Raw genomic sequence first — 21,497 nt, forward strand, 5'->3', positions numbered from 1 at the left:
CCAAATGGAGTAAACAAAAAAGAAAAACTTGCCAGTCGCAGAACTTATTGCAGCGCGTATATACAGAAAGCTTGGCAAGCAGTGTCAATACTACCGCCTCCTTTGTATACGGAAGGTTAAAGTGCAAGCGACAAACTATACGGTCCCTGCAATTTCCTCTGAAGACTTGCTTCGAAGCGCTCGCCGCTTAATTCCATCATGCTTTTAGATAAATAAAAAGAAATATTTCTGCGCATCTCCAGTCCAGTCATGCGTTAGTGTTCACATTACGAACTTCTGCGGCGTCTGACACGTCCATCGTGCTCAGAAAAGAAAACAACTTCCAGGCAATCTCAGTGACTCCCAGGACGCTGCAGGCCTGCAGAGTGCAGTAAACTATCTGTGTGTAGAGTGCAGTCAACGAGTGCAACGACCACGTCCAAGCTGTGAAGATCTTGCTCTTTTCGCAAAGTTCTTGCTTGAAGGGACGTTCCGCACCCTGACGCCTGCCCAGTGGACTATTCGCTTCGTAGCCGTGGCAAGGGGACACCGCGCTCTTTTGCCAATCAGTGACATGGGAGCCGTGCCGAGACACGCGAGCCCCGCGATAGCGGCCCCGCAAAGCGTTCACTTTCGTTAGCCGCGCACTCTGCAACGCTCATGTCTACACAGACTGTGCGGTGCGCGTACACAACATACTACGCGTACACAACATACTCTCACGCTGGGAACTTATCGCGTGGCGTGCATGCCCTTTGCGAGCGATCTCGTGGGAAAATGGGGGACCGCGTCTTGAACCCCGCGAGCATGGAGACGCGACTTGGGATCGCGACCACGGGGCCACTTATGCGATAGTGCGTCACGTGATGGCGCCTTGCGACCCGCGGACGTTCCACACGGGTCATCTGGGGTTCGTGCAGCTGGAAAGCTTGAAGGTCGAGATCGCTTCTCTCTCTCTCTCTCTCTGCAAATTGAAGCGGGGGAGGATTTCAGTCCAGTGTCCTTTACGGCATTCCTTGAGATAAATTAATTACTGAAAAAAAGAAAGGGATTCCAAGATCCACGTGAGCAGATACAAAGAGACGTATACACAGTTTTCTCTAATATGTTGGTGGTAGTGGTTTTGTTACAATCACGAATCAATCAATCGATCGATCGATCGATCAATCAATCAATCAATCAATCAATCAATCAATCAATCAATCAATCAATCAATCAATCAATCAATCAATCGGTGTTTTATAGCGCCCAGCAACAGCGAGAGCCTTTGCGCTGGCGCACTCTGGGACAAGTACAACGCGAATACAGTACATAAGGATGCATAAGAACACAAAGCATGAACTGGACAAATATAAGATGGAATTTGCATCGGACAGCTAGTTGCATTAAAGGGAAAATAAATTAAGACAAAGAGAGTAGTGATATAATAAAAGCGCGAAGCAGAAAAGCGACGAAGAACTGAGACCATATACACAAGGAATTACAAAAACGGGGTCGCAACAGCAGCAAGCACAAAACACAAAGAACAATGTAGGAAGAAAACTAGCTATGTGTGTGCATCGGACAGCTAGTTGCATTAAAGGGAAAATAAATTAAGACAAAGAGAGTAGTGATATAATAAAAGCGCGAAGCAGAAAAGCGACGAAGAACTGAGACCATATACACAAGGAATTACAAAAAACGGAGTCGCAACAGCAGCAAGCACAAAACACAAAGAACAATGTAGGAAGAAAACTAACTAGGTTGTGGAATGAATACAAGCAGTCGTTTCGAACTTTCGCCTGGAAATAATACTGTAAGTGCTGAAATAGTTCATGTTATTATGGGGTTTAACGTCCGAAAGCGACATGATAGACGCCGTAGTGGAGGGCTCCGGATTTCAACTGCACTGACATCGCACAGTACGCGGGCCCCTAACATTTCACCTCCACCGAAATCGACCGCCGCGGTCGGAATCGACACCGCGTCTTTTAGGTCAGCAGCCGAGTGCCATAACCATTGAGCCACCGAGGCGGCCAAGGCTGAAGTCGACAGAGGTCGTATGAGTGCATATTATATGTACGTTGTAGCCTGAAAGATGGGCAGTGTCTGTTGCATGACATGGATGTGCGGAAAGTGGAAGATTTCCTGGTGGCTTTCGGCGGTGCTCTCAGGCAGATTTCAGCCAGCAAGCTTGGCTTCAGTCGTAACAGAGCGTTGTTGACGTTAGCCTCAGTGATTAGTTGCATGCAATAATGAGACGAACGAGGAGGAGGCTGGTGAGAAGTGTCAAGGCCATGAGATCCGAAAAACGGAACAGAAGTGTTACGGAAATCAATCAGCCACCAAATGAACCTCGTTTCCCGTCGCATCAACGAGGAAAACATCTTCCCGTGTTTTCGACTCTGCATGGGCGGACATATCGACTGAACCTTTTGAAATCGCGGGTTGAGTTGTTTTCAGCGAATGCGACATAACCTTAATGATCACGCTTGCAGAGCTTTTACACAGGGACCTGTAAATAGTTTAATTCGAGAGTGATTTGCTTCACAATGAGCGCGGTTCCAATGAGGAAATTTTATGGTTTATGGGGGTTTAACGTCCCAAAGCGACTCAGGCTATGAGGGACGCCGTAGTGAATGGCTGCGGAAATTTCGACCACCTGGGGTTCTTTTAAGTGCACTGACATTGCACAGTGCACGGGCCTCTAGAATTTCGCCTCCAGCGAAACGCGACCGCCGCGGTCGGGATCGAGCCCGCACCTTTCGGGTCAACAGCCGAGTGCCATAACCACTGAGCCAGCGCGGTGGCTGAGAAAATTTGAATAGGCGTGTATACACTCCTGGAGGTGAGCTGAGAATAGGCGAACCTTCTCTCATTCACGCAGCTGCAGTAGAACAGCTGAGAGCAGTTAATCGTTGATACATAATTATAGAAGATGACGTCATCCCCAGCCACAGATTTGTATAGAAAACGCGATGAGGATCGAGTGACGAGAAGCTCGGAATTTGAGAACTACACAAAATTAAAAAGAGAACAAATGATATGAGATATTTAATGGGCGTAAAGGGATGCATTCTAGCAAGTTTCAGTCGAAGGCGCGTTGAGCGGAACATAATTTAACACTATTTTGAATGCTGTCCGAGGAGGCGCTCGTCGTTTCCACTCGCGTCGAATGACGTCAAGGTGCACTCGCGCCAATTATTGTGACGTCGCCGAACCTAGTGGTTGCTCACAGGAACAACCAGTGTTTGCCGACGATGTCGACGTCATCAGGAATGTGGTAGACCAAGCCTGGACGGCCGACCATGACGTCAAGGTGCACTTTTCAGCGCTGGCGCCGCCCGAGAGCGAAGCTGCCGGTGGAGATTCGTTTGTAATTTCTAACCCCAAAACTTTGTGTCTTCACCGCTTTAAGAAGGGGGACGACATTTACCAGGAACTTCAATGTGGATATCGGATGGTAAAATAACTACAGAAGCGGCATTCGAGAAACAGGTCTATAGCGCGTTCCCGAAGTAGTTCCGCCAGTGTTCCTTTGTATAGAAGATGGGTAAATGAGGAAAAATCCAAAACATACGCAACTATGAGAGCGGCGTAAAGGTTGTATTGGTCAGTGTTACCATTAGTCCAGACTGTGCCGGGATAAATGTAATCTCCAGTGATTAGTAGCTTGTGATTAAGGGCTTGAAATCACCGCTCTCTCAATAGAATTAATACGGTGCTGAAATTCTGGGAGAGATGCGTTCGGTTAAGTATAAAGCGTAGAAAGCAAGATATTTTGTTCGTCGCCACAGCGAATTTCAAGCCATGGAGATTCATTCAGAATTTCTATAGCTCCGCACGGCCCCATGCGTGTACAGAGCTGCCAATAACCATTAGAACACCACAACTTCGAAAATAAAAACATGAAAATAGGGGTGTCAACTGCGGAGACTGCGCCGTATTCATCGGACACCTGATCTGAGGCAGAAAAAAAGGAAGGCATAGGGTAGAGAGGTAGGTAATAGGGAAAACAGGAAAACGACAGGAAAAGGGGCAGTGGGATGTGCGACACTTAACGTCTCCTCTTTATAGTCTCAAATCTCCGCAGGAGGCTGTATTATTGAGTCCATCAAGCCTGATTTTCTTTCTTTCTGGTGCTGCTTCTTCTGTCTTTCCATCTCTCTTTTGCGCTCTTGCGTTGTCTCAGTTGTCTCGGGTTTGTTCGAGTCGGTCCCTCCCTACATCCGGGCCTGGTCCGAACTGAGGCACCGGCTTGCAGTTAAAGAACACACGCGCGTGCAGCTTGGGAGCAGCACACGTGGACGTTTCCGCACAGTTCGGGAGCCGAAACGCACGCGCTTTACGACGCCGGCGTGGCGGCCACATTTCGCGGCTGATTCGCCGCGCCGCAAGGGAGAGGCCTCGGACCGGGAACGTTGCCAACGGCGACTGCTGCTGCCGTAAGCGGCGGAGGGAGAAACAAACACGGTACGTCGCTGGCGCGCGGAAACAGCCCCTATCTACAGCGTTGGCCATTACGGCGCTGCTTGTGCGAGGCAGCGGCGGAAGCGGGCAAGCGCGGCCTTCTGGCATATTCTCGGCGCTTTCTTTTTTTTTTTCGTTTCCTTACTTCGCCGAGACGGCGGGTGTTTGATGAATGAGCCATTGCTCTGGGCTGCTCGGCTTGGGCGCTCACTTCGGGGGAGTGCGCGTGCTGCTCGAGTGTGTTCTTTATTAAAAGAAGATTAGGGACAGCGCGGGACCCTTAACTCTTAGTGAAACCATGCCGTGACTTCTGCTGCCGTTTCTGGTCGCCTTCACTGCGCCCGCCTTAATGACGTCCTAGTGGTGGACAGAGACGCAAGCTAAGTCGGCATTCGCGATCAAAGCTTCAAATATGCGTGCGCGTTTGGATGTGTGGTCCACTGTGTCTCAGAGGTTTAATAATAATAATAATTGGTATTGGGGGGAAAGGAAATGGCGCAGTATCTGTCTCATATACCGTTGGACACCAGAACCGCGCCGTAAGAAAAGGGATAAGGTAGGGAGTGAAAGAAGAAAGGAAGAAAGGGTTGCCGTAGTGGAGGGCTCCGGAATAATTTCGACCACCTGGGGATCTTTAACGTGCACTGACATCGCACAGCACACGGCCGTCTTAGCGTTTTTCCTCCATAAAAACGCAGCCGCCGCGGTAGGGTTCGAACCCGGGAACTCCGGATCAGTAGTCGAGCACCTTAACCACTGAGCCACCGCGGCGGGTGAGGTTTAAAAGACAAGTCTCCAGCATCCAGTGATCAGGCATGTGGTAGCCCTAGCAGTATATGGACAATATACATCGCGAGAGCGAGATGGAGTTGCTCCGTCGTAGGCGACGTCCGGAATTTTCTTCTACAGCGTGGCTATGTTTTTGCCATGAGCGCGAAACATTGTTGCGCGACCTGGGCAGACGTTCATGTGCATGGACAACGCCGTTCCCGCTGTGTTCACTGAAGGTGCACAAAGTAAAAGAGCATAATAACAAGGGTATACCTTTGTAATTTTGGAGGTCACTGCCCGTCTAGGGGAAAGGTATGAGAATAATAAACGTTTGAGAGTATATAACACCTGCTGAGCAACTGTCGACTTGATCAAAAGAAGGCTAACCCGAACTGGACCTTAACACCGCTATAGCAGCGCAACCCACAGCCGCTGAATATTGGTATTTCGGGAAACAAAGTAAAGCGAAGTCATCACGCTGAAGTTCGCTGAAGAAAGATGCTCGTGCTGTAAATGTGACACCTCTGCGGTGGGCGCGCTGCCCGGGACAGGTGCTTGTGTAAGCGTGACTTCAGACACGAGCGGATAAAAAGGCCTCTAAATTGAAGCGCTTGTTCGTTTCAGCTGAACAAAGAAGAGAACAAAGACTATATTCCATGATGCGCATACGAACAAGCCCAACGGAATTGTAGTGGGCAGGGATGTGAATGCTGTTATGCACCGCCCTCCCCTGCCATCAGTGGCCCTCATGGTTCCACGATTACTCCGCTTCACCGCTCCGCATACCCAGGAACCATTTCCCAAAGAGCACGCTCGTCCGACTGTCGTTTGCTCCCGGCCTCCTCCTCCCTCACGCACCCTTGCAGGACCAGCTCTCCATCACTCCTCAGTAACTCCCACTGTCTGCGCTGTGAGTGCTCTTCGGGTTCATTGTTTCTCCTCTCCACCGGCGTCGTTCGGAGGGGCGCTGTGCGCAGCGACCTCACCGCTACGGCGGCGGCTGTGCGACGGCGGCCGGGGGCTGTGCCTGCCGGCGACCGTGGACAGCGAGAACCCCGGCGTTGAGGCGGAGTCGGAGCTCCCCATTGGACAGCCTGTGGCCCGCGATGCGGCAACGATGCAGACGCCCTCTATCGACCCGGTTCCGCACCGCTCACTCCGTCCCCATTTGTCTCTTCTTGTGTGCTACATCATACGCAGGCGACCATCATTCGATTGTCTCTCTCCTCCTCCTCCTCCTCCTCCTCCTCCTCCTCCTCCTCCTCCTCTTCTTCTTCTTCTTTCCTCCATTCCACCCAAATCGGCTCTGGCCGGAACAAGTCGTTGAAATGGTGGAGCCATCGTAGAATGAGAGAGACAGAGAGAGTGACGTTTAATACAAGGAACGAAGAAGTGCTCGACTGGAGGAGCGTGCCTCTGGCCTGCTATGCTTGACCCTGATGAAGTGGGAGGCAAAAAGATGGTGAGAATGAGGATTGGAACTGATGACGTCATAATACAACGAACAGAACCTAAGAGAGGAGCGTAACTAAAACTAAAACCAGAAAAAAATAAAACAACTAAAGAAAAGAGCGGAGTTGAAGAGGGGGACAGCTGAATTTAAAAGTAGAGAGTATGCGGTGTAAGAAACTGCTATACCTTTCGGCCTTCCCGAGGCAGAGAAGGGATAACGGTACGATCGCGCGGCGACAACTCTCGAAGCTAATGCTCGTATGCTTAGTTTACTGCCGTGCACATTATTATGACTTCGCTTGAGGCGGTCCTTCGTTTCAACAGTGATGCTGTTAGCGTGGCTCATCAGTGGCGTGAGCGTCGCTGGCGTTACACATCGTGTGACCACCTCGTGGTCACTTGGAATGACCATGTTGTCACGTCACGTGACGCGAACGGCAGCGTGGAGCAGTCCAAACGCGCTCCGCTCAGGTGTTAGTAGAGTCTACTCATCATCATCACCAGCAGCAGCAGCAGCAGCAGCCCGACTACGCCCATGGCAAGACAAAAGCCTCGCCCATGTCTCTCCAGTTAGCCCTGTCCTGTGCCAGCTGCGGCCACGCTATCCCCGCAATATTCTTAATCTTATGCGCCTTAATATCATCAGCGCCTCGTCCCGTCGTACTTCTTGTTCTTGTGCCTCGTCCTTAGTGCGCTGCTAGCATGGATCCTAACCAACTAGCCCAACAGAATTTTTTTTTACTTTTTTATGCGAAAACTGCTAAAAATGTTTTGCAGTGCTTTTTATGCTGTGTTATGTTTGTTTCTATCTTATTTCCCACTCCTGCCTAAGGCCTCAAATAAGGCTGGCAGTATCTTCGAAATAAATAAATAAATAAATAAATATCGCCCATTTAACTTTCTTCCGCCCCCTGCTACGCTTGCCATTTCTTGGAATCCACTCCTAACGTTACCGTTAAGGACCAGCGGTTATCTTGCCCTCGCATTACAAGCCCTGCCCAAGCCCATTTCTTCATCTTGATTTCGACTAAGATGTCATTAACCCGCGTTTCTTCCCTCACCCACTCTGCCCTCTTAATGTATCTTACCATTTTCCTTTCCATAGCTGAGTAGTCCTCAATTTGAGTTGATTTTTCGTTAGCCTCCACATTCCTGCCCCATAGATGAGTACTGGTAAGATAAAGCTGTATCATACCGAACAATTCTGGACAAAAGAATTTTTTAACGGAAAAGAGCTTAACGAACGCAGTTTTTTCATCTATTGTAAGATTTCACTATAACAATAAATATATCCGCAGATCTTCCGTCTGCAGACTGTTACGTCTCGCCTACCTACGACGCGCGGTATAGCCGGCGCGGATGCAACGGACGCCGCGGCTTCGTTCATCGCGGCCGCAACGCCTCCCGCCAAGCGCGTCCAGGCATGTTTCAGTGCCACGTGTCGTCGTGCGTGCGTGTGTGTGTGTGTGCATGTTTTGCCCACGCTTGTCAAAGCGCGGCAGCCGGGGAGAGGAGCTCCTCAACTGGGAGGCGAGGAGGTCTGACCGGCGCCGGCCTGGCGGACGCGCCCGTCACGCCTGAACATGTTCAAGCGTCGCCGTATCGGATGACTCTTCCCAAGCCGTTCCCTCTTGCCCTCGACTCCGTGGGTATAAAGCGAGCTGCCCCGGACGCCAACGAGAGACTTCGATTCCTTCCTTCGAGTAACGTGGTCGCCCTGACCGGCTGCTCTTTTGCGATGCCAGAATAAACAAGTTGTTCTGTTGCCAGTCGACTCATCCTTTGCCGGGACCTTCGAATGTTTCCAGCTTTGCCCCAGGCCGCCAGGCCAACGCTACCCTTGGGGCTTGCAACCCAAATGCAACAACTGGTTGCCAGCGGTGAGATCCCGACAACGGAGGCCAGCAGCGAAGATATGCGGTCAACTGTATGCTGAGCAGCACAACGACCATCCGGGAGCAGTGCAACGAGCCCTGTGTGATGACTGGTTGCCTGCAGCGGAACGACTGCGCTGAATTCTTGGCTGCGAGGTTTGGTGAGTGCGGGACTTTCTTCTTCTGAGTTTTGCCAGGCTTTTGTTAGTGTCAGAAACAGAGCTGGTAATTGTGGTTGTCGTTGCTGCCGGGTTAGTTTGCGGCAAGACAATAGTAGGCAGTAGAGAAAGCAGCATTCGGAGCAGCCATGGATTTGAAGTCGTTGCGCAAACCGAAATTGCTGGAGCTTGCAAGAGAGTTGGGTCTTGATGTCTCAGACAAACTCAGAAAACCAGAACTGCTAAGGGCGATTCTTGAGTTGGAGGCTGAGGATGACGAGCTGTCGGAATGCCTTGAGACCATTGAGGAGAGGGAACAAAAAGAGAAAGAGGAGCGCGAACGTAAAGAACAAAAAGAGAAAGAGGAGCGCGAACGTAAAGAGCAAAAAGAGAAAGAAGAGCGCGCTTTGGAAATGAAGCGTCTCGAGGTAGAGATGGAACGCGCTCGTAATGGAAGTCAGGCACACGGTGCAGGAGAACGAGTATCGTTCAAAATGACTGACCTGATGCGGCCGTTTAAGCTTGGAGAGGACATTGGTTTGTTCCTGGTTAACTTTGAGCGAACGTGCGAGAAGCAGGGGTTCTCTCGGGAAACGTGGCCACAGCGCTTGCTCACTTTGTTACCCGCCGAGGCGGCCGACGTAGTCGCTCGCTTGAAGAGAGAGGAGGCAGAGGATTTCGACCAAGTGAAATCAAGTCTGCTAAAAAAGTACAGGCTGTCAGCGGAGGCGTTCCGTCGGAAGTTTCGGGAAAATGAAAAAGGCAGAAATGAGTCATATACAGAGTTTGCCTACAGGCTTATGTCAAACATGCAGGAGTGGCTCAAAGAAGAGAAAGCGTTTGGTGACCACGAGAAAATTCTGCAGTGTTTCGGGCTGGAACAGTTTTATAGTCGGTTACCTGAGAACGTGCGGTACTGGGTCTTGGATAGGCCAGACGTTAGTACAGTGGCTAAAGCCGCCGAGCTAGCCGAGGAGTTTGTGACGCGTCGGGCTCGCGGAGCTAAGGACGGTCAAAAGGGTGAATTTGGCTCCAAGTCTGAGAGGCCGAAGTTCACACCCATGAGAGCAAGGGGGGACACGCGTAGTGCGGATGCGAGTGAAAGCAGTCCGACCGAACGTAAGGAGACGGCGGCAGCCGAAGCCGAACGCAGAAAGCGGTTCGAGAGGAGGCAAGCGCGCGTGTGTTATACGTGCCAGAAGCCGGGTCACTTTTCGGCGCAGTGTCCAGAAACAAAAAGAGAAGTCGTGTGTTTGTCATTATGTAGCACTGACGAGAACATGAAGCTTCTCGAGCCTTACATGCGAGACTTCCTCGTGAACGGGAAAGAGTGCCGAGTGCTTCGTGATTCCGCAGCTACAATGGATGTAGTTCACTCCTCTTACGTAGAACCCGATATGTTCACGGGCGAGTGCGCATGGATTAAGCAAGCCGTGGAAGCTCATAGCGTGTGTCTGCCCGTAGCAAAAGTGCTTATTGAAGGACCTTTCGGAGCACTTGAGACGGAGGCCGTAGTGTCATCTAGGCTGCCCCCCCAGTACCCGTACCTATTTTCGAACAGGTCCGATCACCTCCTGCGCGAGAAGGGGCTTTTGTTTGGTGAGGCTAGCGTTCAGGCCTTAACCAGACCGAGAGTTCGGGAGCTCGCTGCAAAGGCGGTAGTTGCGGGGCCGACGTTGTCGAACAATGAGAAAGGGTCGGAGGCGCAGCAAGCTGATATTCTGAGCACGTCAGAACTGGATAAAATTGAGCCTGTAGCGCTTAAGGCACCAGGTACTGGAGAGGAAATGCCCGACACGGGAAAGTTAGAAGAGCTTCCGGTCGAGCTTCCGGGACTAGGCTCAGTGACGAACAGGGAAGACACTGATCAGGTCATTAGTGACTTAATCATTAAAGCACCGCTGTCAGCTGAGCAGAGAACCGAACTACACCAACTCTTAAAAGAGTTTCAAGGTCAGTTCTCTGAGAGGCCTGGTAGGACTTCTGTCCTTACTCATGATATAGAACTTACCTCGCCAGAGCCAGTACGATCCAAGGCGTACCGGGTGTCACCCCGCCAGCGCGATATTATGGAGGCTGAGGTAAAGAAAATGCTACAGCTCGGTGTTATTGAGGCGGGTGAGAGTGATTATACCTCCCCTTTGATTTTAGTTGAGGTACCGGGCAAGGAACCTCGTCCTTGCGTCGACTACCGCAGGCTTAATTCTATCACTAAGGATCAAATTTATCCGATCCCTAACATCGAGGAGCGCCTTGAGAAAGTTAGTAGCGCTCAGTTTATTTCCACCCTAGATCTTGTCAGGGGTTATTGGCAGGTTCCACTTACAGAGGAGGCTAGTAGGTATGCGGCGTTCATTTCACCAATGGGAACATTCCGTCCTAAAGTTTTGAGTTTTCGTTTGAAGAACGCGCCATACTGCTTTTCAAGCCTCATGGACAAAGTGTTGCGGGGACAGGAAGAATTTGCTTTACCGTATTTAGACGACGTAGCGATATTCTCCGCATCCTGGTCTGAGCATATGGCACACTTGCGGGCAGTGCTAACCCGCCTGCGCGAAGCGGGCTTGACAGTCAAGGCTCCCAAGTGCCAATTAGCACAGGCCGAGGTTGTCTACCTCGGTCACGTGATTGGACAGGGTCGTCGCCGCCCCTCTGAAATAAAGGTGGCCGCTGTGCGAGACTTCCTGCAACCGCGCACGAAGACCGATATTCGGTCGTTCTTGGGTGTCGCCGGCTACTATCAGAGGTACATCCCCAGGTACTCCGATATCGCGGCTCCCCTGACGGATGCTCTAAGAAAAACAGAGCCCCAAACAGTCGTCTGGAGCGAGACAAAGGAGAGAGCTTTTAGCGCCCTAAAGAGCGCCCTAACAAGCCAGCCTGTGCTACGATCGCCAGACTATACCAAAGGGTTCGTTGTTCAGTGCGATGCTAGTGAGCGAGGCATGGGCGTTGTACTGTGCCAAAGGGACAATGGAGAAGTGGAACACCCCGTCCTGTATGCTAGTCGTAAGCTGACCTGTCGTGAGCAGGCGTACAGCGCCACCGAGAAAGAGTGTGCGTGTCTCGTGTGGGCCGTTCAGAAATTGTCATGCTACCTAGCCGGCTCGAGGTTTATCATTGAGACGGATCACTGCCCTCTCCAATGGCTGCAGAACATCTCTCCCAAAAATGGCCGCCTCCTGCGCTGGAGCCTCGCTTTGCAACAATATTCCTTTGAGGTGCGTTACAAAAAGGGGAGTCTCAACGGTAACGCCGATGGCTTAAGTCGAAGCCCCTAACGTAGGAATCCGCCTCAAAGTTGTTGGTTACTGATGTTTTCTTCCTGAGGCAGGATTTTTAACATATTGCTTTTGTTTAGTGTTTCAAAGTGATTATGTGCTTTCTAGTGCAATTTTCCAATTTGTGGACGCGTTCTGAGTGCTGCTTGACTACTGTAAGGAACTAGGCAGTAGTATAAAAGGGGAAAGAGCCTGGCAGAGCTTAGTGAGGGTTGTCTCGTGCTTGCTGACTGAGCGGTTGCGTTTCGGCGTAGTTCTAACGCTTGCTGGGAACGAGCACAAAAAATGGCAACTCTCCCGAAGTGACTTTACAGTGTCCTATGTGATCCTGAACCCGAGAACGAGGCCTTCTCTGTGCGCTGCGCTCAAGCAACGTCGAGGGACGATCGGTTTCGATTACGAGCATCATCGAGCGACATCCCTCTGGACAGCGGATGCAGTCCCCTGACCATCGGGATCTCCTTCTCCCGGCGGGGCGGTCTGTTACGTCTCGCCTACCTACGACGCGCGGTATAGCCGGCGCGGATGCAACGGACGCCGCGGCTTCGTTCATCGCGGCCGCAACGCCTCCCGCCAAGCGCGTCCAGGCATGTTTCAGTGCCACGTGTCGTCGTGCGTGCGTGTGTGTGTGTGTGCATGTTTTGCCCACGCTTGTCAAAGCGCGGCAGCCGGGGAGAGGAGCTCCTCAACTGGGAGGCGAGGAGGTCTGACCGGCGCCGGCCTGGCGGACGCGCCCGTCACGCCTGAACATGTTCAAGCGTCGCCGTATCGGATGACTCTTCCCAAGCCGTTCCCTCTTGCCCTCGACTCCGTGGGTATAAAGCGAGCTGCCCCGGACGCCAACGAGAGACTTCGATTCCTTCCTTCGAGTAACGTGGTCGCCCTGACCGGCTGCTCTTTTGCGATGCCAGAATAAACAAGTTGTTCTGTTGCCAGTCGACTCATCCTTTGCCGGGACCTTCGAATGTTTCCAGCTTTGCCCCAGGCCGCCAGGCCAACGCTACCATTGGGGCTTGCAACCCAAATGCAACAAGACTAGCATTTTTTCGCTATTAACGTTTTTGCTATCGTCAAAAGTGCTCCCCATTGGTTTGCTATGGCAGTCCTGATTGCTCGATGTGCGCGATGGAAAAATATTAAAAGATTTTTGCTACACATCGGTAGAATGAAGCACTACCCACAATATTTTCATAACAGTATCTTACAATTTTCCAATATTCTAAATCTTTTTTTCCAAGAATGCCGGAGATGATACTTTCCTGTTGAGAGATATCGGCAAACTGCCATTCATGATCTGGGAGCCTGCGAAATGCGCTCCACCCCAGTCTTTTTCCTCTAGTTATTTCCCTCTCGTGATCCGGATGTGCGGTCACTACCTGCCCTAAGTAGACGCATTCCCTTACGACTTCCAGCACCTCGCTACAAATTGTAAACTGCTGCTTCCTTCCGAGAGTGTTAAACTTTACTTTGGCTTTCTGCATATTAATTTTTAGACCACCGTTCTGCTCTGCCAGTCTAAGTCATTGATCATGTTTTGCAATTCATCCCCTGAGTAACTTTGCAAGTCAGTGTCATCAGTGGATCGCAGATTACTAAGGTATTTCCCATTAACACTAATCCCCATCTGGTCATTATATCGCAAATATCAAAATCAGAAACAGCTGCTCTGGTAAAACACATTAAAGAGGCTTTGAAACGCCATCTGAGGAGAGCACATTAACTCACTTAATCACTGCACTGTGTTGCCATGAAAACCAGAGCCAAATAATACTCTTCTACACGCAGCAGACGACCCACAATCACGCGTCAAAGTTGGCGAGCCCTTCCCGGCGACATTTTCATGCTCGCACCTTCCTCCGCCCCCCACATCTGCGTGGACAAGGTGAGAGGTGACCATTGGTTAGATTCTTTCAGACGTCAGGCAGCTACCGTGGCCGCGTCCAATACGCCGCTTATCTCCGGTGGGTCGGGAAGCTCCGCTCCCAGATGGGGGTCGGCGAAGGAGCGCCTACCATCCAGCATGCAAGAAGTGACGAGAGGAGAGGGAAAGGCGCGAAGACGCTGAAATTCAAATTATAACTTCAGATAACTCAGCTTCTACAAAGCGCATTTAAAAAATATTTGCTGGACACTATTCGTGAAGCGACGTGCTCCAATATCCCAGACATGCCGCAACTTTATTAGAGCCCCCTTCACAGCCCCTTTAATGCGAACGCATAATCGAAAAAGGCATTTTCATTTCGTCTCAGATCTCCATCCTGCAGTATTTGGTATCCGCGAGATTTTAGCTCGTTTGTGGACGCCTGAAGGAGTGGGGATGAGATAAAAGAAACGGCACCTCACTGACCAGCAAAATGTATGACATTCGTGTCTTCTCTCCTTGGCCGCACACGCAGAAAGAAAAAAAACCTCCCCGTTTATAGCGACCTTTTTGACTAGCAGGCGCACGCCGAAGCTTTTGGTTATGGCATGCAAAATGCAACTTGCCCCAGACGCCACAGGTGGAGCCCCTTACACAGGTATGTGTCTGCAAGAAACGTGGAAAGAAATGCAGGAAAAGCTACGCCAGCTCCTGCTCACTGAAGCAAGCGCCATGACCTTTTGGAAGATGGGTGGACACCTCAGAACCATCTTTTGTGCGCTTTGGTTTCGGTGACTGCCTGGGAGCCTATTCGTGCATAATTCGTATGACTGGTAGCCTGCCCAGGGCCATCTTGCTCCGAGTTCCGCGCGCATTGCGTGTTACTGCTCATTAGGCCTACTAGCTAGGGCAGCGCCAGTAAGTGCAAGAGCTTACAGAGATATCCATGGGTCTTGGTTGCTCTCGCCTTGGCCAGAGCAGATAGAAGCTCTCAAATACAGCCGCCAATGACCAAGGGCAGTGTCATGGCAATATCGAAAAGCTTGACGGGCAGTATGAAAGATGTTGTATTCGAGAGCTCAGAATTAGTTTCTTACTACTTGGGTTCTTTAACGCGCTCTCACATCGCACTACCCTGGGTTGTTTCTCCATTTCGCCTTCATTTAAATGCGGCCGCAAGCTTCGATCTCGTGACCGTGGCTCCCGCAGCCGAACGCCAAGGCCACTGAATCACCGCGGTTATTTAGGCCTAGCTTATCTATCACTTTACCCGGCAGCGATGGTAACTCACGCGCCTCTGCCGCCTTGCGCAACACCGCTGTATGTTTTGCGATGTGCGTGTTTAAGCGGTCGTTGGTTATTGCCTGCGGCAATTAAGTCTATGCAGGGGCATAACCAACAGATTCGCGAAGGAGTTTCTGGACCGTTGCCTTGCCGACCTCTCCCCCTACTCTACCCCCCCCCCCTACACACACACGCGCGCGCACACACACACACACACACACACACACACACACACACACACACACACACACACACACACACACACACACACACACACACACACACACACACACACACACACACACACACACACACTTTTTAAATTATAACAAGTACCGAATATCGCGCGCATGTTCTGTTCGCCCCACGAAAAATATTCTACCGGCGCTACTGTTGTCCTGTAGCGCGAATTGCAGCATTTTTTTTTTTCAAATGCTTTTGATTTACTCGAAATAACGCCCCACGAACTTGCGTCGAAAGCATCAATTCGCGCTCGGACAAAGCGGTGCTTACAAGCTTAATTGTCTCAACCGGCAGACTAACCTTCGGAATTATCCTACACTGTCTCTGCTTACAGGCTTGTCGTACACCGTCAACAGCAAGATGTTGTTGCCTTTTTATTGTTGTTATTATTACAAAGACCGAAAAACGACGCTGCTAGACAGAGGCGCCTTTAAGTGACCCCCGTTGCTCACGAAAACTAGAAAAAAAAGAAGAAAAACTAGCAAATTGCCAGTGAGCTATAAGAGATGGTCAGGAGAACCTTTTCTCTCTTCGTCCAGCCACGTGCATAACCGAGCCCTTCGCCTTCTCAGCAGCAGGTCGGGTCGGGGTCCTCCGCCGACGCCGCGGCTCGCCGATTTACGACCTCGGAGGGAGGTGGGGGGGAACAAAGGAGGAGGGCGCACTGGAGGATCGGCGGCCGCAGTCACGCGAAGCTGTCGATACCGGCGCCACAGAGCGTCTCGACGGCAGGCCCGCGAACCAGGAGCGCAGAGTGAAGACGGCAGCATGGCGCCGTGGTGCCAGCCCACTTCCTCCCCCGAAGGAGACCTTAACAGTGTAATGAGCAGCGCCGCTCTGGTGAGGAACGGAGGGCGCGGGGGAGGACGCAGCTCTCAGCCCGCGACAACAGTGGCTGTTCTCGGAAGGAGAAACGACTCCTATGCTGTCCGACCTGGAAAAAGAACTGAGCGACGGTGCGAAGCCTAAAGTGTCCCAGAAGGGATCGGGGGCTGTGTAAAGCACAGATGAGCTGTTGTGATTGCGTTCTTTTTACTTCGGGGAATCATTTCGCTACGTTAGCTGTGTTTAAGGATGCCCCGGTTGTGATTCCGTTATTTTTACTTCGCGGAATCATTTCGCTACGTTAGCTGTGTTTAAGGATGCCCCGGTTGTGATTCCGTTATTTTTACTTCGGGGAATCATTTCGTTACGTTAACTGTGTTTAAGGATGCCCCGGTTGTGATTCCGTTATTTTTACTTCGGGGAACCGTTTCGTTACGTTAACTGTGTTTAAGGATGCCCCGGTTGTGATTCCGTTATTTTTACTTCGGGGAATCATTTCGTTACGTTAACTGTGTTTAAGGATGCCCCGGTTGTGATTCCGTTATTTTTACTTCGGGGAACCGTTTCGTTACGTTAACTGTGTTTAAGGATGCCCCGGTTGTGATTCCGTTATTTTTACTTCGGGGAACCGTTTCGTTACGTTAGCTGTGTTTAAGGATGCCCCGGTTGTGATTCCGTTCTTTTTACTTCGGGGAATCATTTCGTTACGTTAGGTGTGTTTAAGGATGCCCCGGTTGTGATTCCGTTATTTTTACTTCGGGGAATCATTTCGCTACGTTAGCTGTGTTTAAGGATGCCCCGGTTGTGATTCCGTTATTTTTACTTCGGGGAATCATTTCGCTACGTTAGCTGTGTTTAAGGATGCCCCGGTTGTGATTCCGTTATTTTTACTTCGCGGAATCATTTCGCTACGTTAGCTGTGTTTAAGGATGCCCCGGTTGTGATTCCGTTATTTTTACTTCGGGGAATCATTTCGCTACGTTAGCTGTGTTTAAGGATGCCCCGGTTGTGATTCCGTTATTTTTACTTCGGGGAATCATTTCGTTACGTTAACTGTGTTTAAGGATGCCCCGGTTGTGATTCCGTTATTTTTACTTCGGGGAACCGTTTCGTTACGTTAGCTGTGTTTAAGGATGCCCCGGTTGTGATTCCGTTCTTTTTACTTCGGGGAATCATTTCGTTACGTTAGGTGTGTTTAAGGATGCCCCGGTTGTGATTCCGTTCTTTTTACTTCGGGGAACCGTTTCGTTACGTTAGCTGTGTTTAAGGATGCCCCGGTTGTGATTCCGTTCTTTTTACTTCGGGGAATCATTTCGTTACGTTAGGTGTGTTTAAGGATGCCCCGGTTGTGATTCCGTTATTTTTACTTCGGGGAACCGTTTCGTTACGTTAGCTGTGTTTAAGGATGCCCCGGTTGTGATTCCGTTCTTTTTACTTCGGGGAATCATTTCGTTACGTTAGGTGTGTTTAAGGATGCCCCGGTTGTGATTCCGTTCTTTTTACTTCGGGGAATCATTTCGCTACGTTAGCTGTGTTTAAGGATGCCCCGGTTGTGATTCCGTTATTTTTACTTCGGGGAATCATTTCGCTACGTTAGCTGTGTTTAAGGATGCCCCGGTTGTGATTCCGTTATTTTTACTTCGCGGAATCATTTCGCTACGTTAGCTGTGTTTAAGGATGCCCCGGTTGTGATTCCGTTATTTTTACTTCGGGGAATCATTTCGCTACGTTAGCTGTGTTTAAGGATGCCCCGGTTGTGATTCCGTTATTTTTACTTCGGGGAATCATTTCGTTACGTTAACTGTGTTTAAGGATGCCCCGGTTGTGATTCCGTTATTTTTACTTCGGGGAACCGTTTCGTTACGTTAGCTGTGTTTAAGGATGCCCCGGTTGTGATTCCGTTCTTTTTACTTCGGGGAATCATTTCGTTACGTTAGGTGTGTTTAAGGATGCCCCGGTTGTGATTCCGTTATTTTTACTTCTGGTAATCGTTTCGTTACGTTAGATGCATTTAAGGATGCCCCGGTTGTGACTGCGTTCTTTTTACTTCGGGGAATCATTTCGTTACGTCAGCTGTGTTTAAGGATGCCCTGGTTGTGATTCCGTTATTTTTACTTCGCGGAATCATTTCGCTACGTTAGCTGTGTTTAAGGATGCCCCGGTTGTGATTCCGTTATTTTTACTTCGGGGAATCATTTCGTTACGTTAACTGTGTTTAAGGATGCCCCGGTTGTGATTCCGTTATTTTTACTTCGCGGAATCATTTCGCTACGTTAGCTGTGTTTAAGGATGCCCCGGTTGTGATTCCGTTATTTTTACTTCGGGGAATCATTTCGTTACGTTAACTGTGTTTAAGGATGCCCCGGTTGTGATTCCGTTATTTTTACTTCGGGGAACCGTTTCGTTACGTTAACTGTGTTTAAGGATGCCCCGGTTGTGATTCCGTTATTTTTACTTCGGGGAACCGTTTCGTTACGTTAGCTGTGTTTAAGGATGCCCCGGTTGTGATTCCGTTCTTTTTACTTCGGGGAATCATTTCGTTACGTTAGGTGTGTTTAAGGATGCCCCGGTTGTGATTCCGTTATTTTTACTTCTGGTAATCGTTTCGTTACGTTAGATGCATTTAAGGATGCCCCGGTTGTGACTGCGTTCTTTTTACTTCGGGGAATCATTTCGTTACGTCAGCTGTGTTTAAGGATGCCCCGGTTGTGATTCCGTTATTTTTACTTCGCGGAATCATTTCGCTACGTTAGCTGTGTTTAAGGATGCCCCGGTTGTGATTCCGTTATTTTTACTTCGGGGAATCATTTCGTTACGTTAACTGTGTTTAAGGATGCCCCGGTTGTGATTCCGTTATTTTTACTTCGGGGAACCGTTTCGTTACGTTAGCTGTGTTTAAGGATGCCCCGGTTGTGATTCCGTTCTTTTTACTTCGGGGAATCATTTCGTTACGTTAGGTGTGTTTAAGGATGCCCCGGTTGTGATTCCGTTATTTTTACTTCTGGTAATCGTTTCGTTACGTTAGATGCATTTAAGGATGCCCCGGTTGTGACTGCGTTCTTTTTACTTCGGGGAATCATTTCGTTACGTCAGCTGTGTTTAAGGATGCCCTGGTTGTGATTCCGTTCTTTTTACTTCGGGGGAATCGTTTCGTTATGTTAGCTGTGTTTAAAAATGCCCCTATCAATAGGAGGAACGTCAATGCCTTTATGTCCTGCAGCCTAGCCAGCTGATGGGTTTTGATTCCTGGTAATGTGCAAGGTCCAGAATTGTCTGCGGCTGGCGAATACCGAAAAGTGGGGTGGTTTCGAATGACAGCGCCGTATACGGGGGTGACAGGCAGGCTTGGTTCCGCTCGTGTTTGAGGCAAGCAAATGTCATCAAATTACGAACTAGAAGGATATATCGAGTGTATCGATTATTCGCAACACCTGAGCGATTCGCTTTCTGCTGCTATCATTGGTCGCACGCGATTGCACCGCGCCGCTAACCGCAGGATCATTACAAGCGTATAACGCTTTAGCATGGTCATTATTCGCAGGAATTATCATAAACGAGTACTGTATCGACACGGATTTACATGCTGCATAAAAACTAGCTTGTCACCCGAAGCCGCAGGTCAGGAGCGTTTGTGTACGACTAAGGAGCGAGCGTTCGGGTACATTGCCTCACGCAAGGCCAAGACCTCTGGTAAGTTCCCTCTCCCTTTGGAGGCGCCGGCGGGACCACCAGCAGAAGTTACCGAGCCTCTGGGTTCTCTGCGTCCATCGCTTGCTGGCCGCAGCGGAGCTATAGGCGCACTTCCACTGCAGGCGAGCGCATACTTTTAAGAACATAGAGATAGGGCCGACGGAAAGTGAGGCAGGCGAGCAGCACAGCCGACTGAGGTAAATGGCCAGCCGCGGCCTGAACCCGCGAGGCTGAAAGCAAGAAAAAAAAGGAAATATAAATGTGGGAGATTTTGGGGGTCGTCGTAGACCCCCCCTCCCTTCCATGAGCCCCGCCGCGTCCTAAGCTGAGTGAAAGACGACGTCGCCGTTACGTCGCATGTAATTCGACCCCGTCTCTAAACACTGCGACGTCATTCCTTCTTTCGCGCTTATCTTTTCCTCTCGCTCCCTCTTCTTCATTTCTCTTTCTATTTGCTTTATGTCGGGCCCTCCTCGACTGCGGTCGGCGGGCGCGTGCTAATGTAAGGCTTCCATCCTCCTTCCCCACTCCCCCCTTCGTTTCTCGGCCTCTTCCCTCGGCTGCCTCCAGCTCTAGCACCCGTCGCCTGGTGTTCCGTCTTTCTTTTCCTCTTTTGTCATTCCTTCCCTTCGTTTTCCTCTTCTCAGTCTTTATTTTTCACCAGTGTGTGGCCTCTGCTACCCCTGAGATCGATCGCTTTGTCGATGCGCCTTCGCGCGCTATCTGCCCCCCTCCTTTCCCTGCCTGCAAGAAACGGGGCTTCGCCGTTCGGGACAATGCTCGAGACCTGTCTCGCAAAGATGGCTGCGTCGAACCAGTCCGTGCGTGCTTGAAACGACAGCAGATTGTTCTGCACGGAGAACGCCACGACTTCACATCTAGCCATGACACGTGGTCATTGCATGCGGGCAGTCTCGGGCATCCCATACAAAAAAGTCCTATGGGCGTGTATGGAAAAAGCTATGTCCGTCTATGGCCTTTTATGAACGTCTATAAGCACTCAGAGAGGTGCTTATTGACAGCTATTGAAAAATCTATGCCACTAAAGCTATAGCTTTGGAACCATACAATTGTCTTAAGCTCTCTATAGAAAAATATATCAGCCTGTATAGACATCTATAGACAGAAATAGGAAAGGTCTATAGCTATTTGGGCCAAAATTCTATAGCCGGCCATAGGACATTTTTGTATGGGATAAATACGCCTTAAATGCGATGTTACTCGCCTGGTTGAGGCTTCCTACCTCGTAAATAGATTAATGGTTATAAGTGTGCCCTTCGTACAGCAGGCAGCTGAGAAACGGTGCACCTGCTGTGTGCACTTGTTTTAAAGAACAGGTGTAGCTTCGGTATGCGTGGAAGTCGTTGTTGATGAAATGCCATTGCGCTGGCTGATAAGGTCGGTGAGAGTGCGTGTCGCACGGTCTTTATATTCGATGACCACCGAGCACCTCGCCTGGAAAGTTCCTTCATCAGTAATGTACGCACTCTTCTTAATATCAATAACCTCGTCGTTAGCCGTCTTGAGTCTTTGGTAAGGGAACGCGACTTGGCCAATTGTGTTGGCGTAATCGCTAGTGAGAAGAGCACCTGCCTCGTTGATGAGTCCGGCGCTCTGCGCCCATCCAGCC

This window comes from Amblyomma americanum, chromosome 4 (genome assembly GCF_052857255.1).
Source record: "Amblyomma americanum isolate KBUSLIRL-KWMA chromosome 4, ASM5285725v1, whole genome shotgun sequence".
Lineage (NCBI taxonomy): Eukaryota > Metazoa > Arthropoda > Arachnida > Ixodida > Ixodidae > Amblyomma > Amblyomma americanum.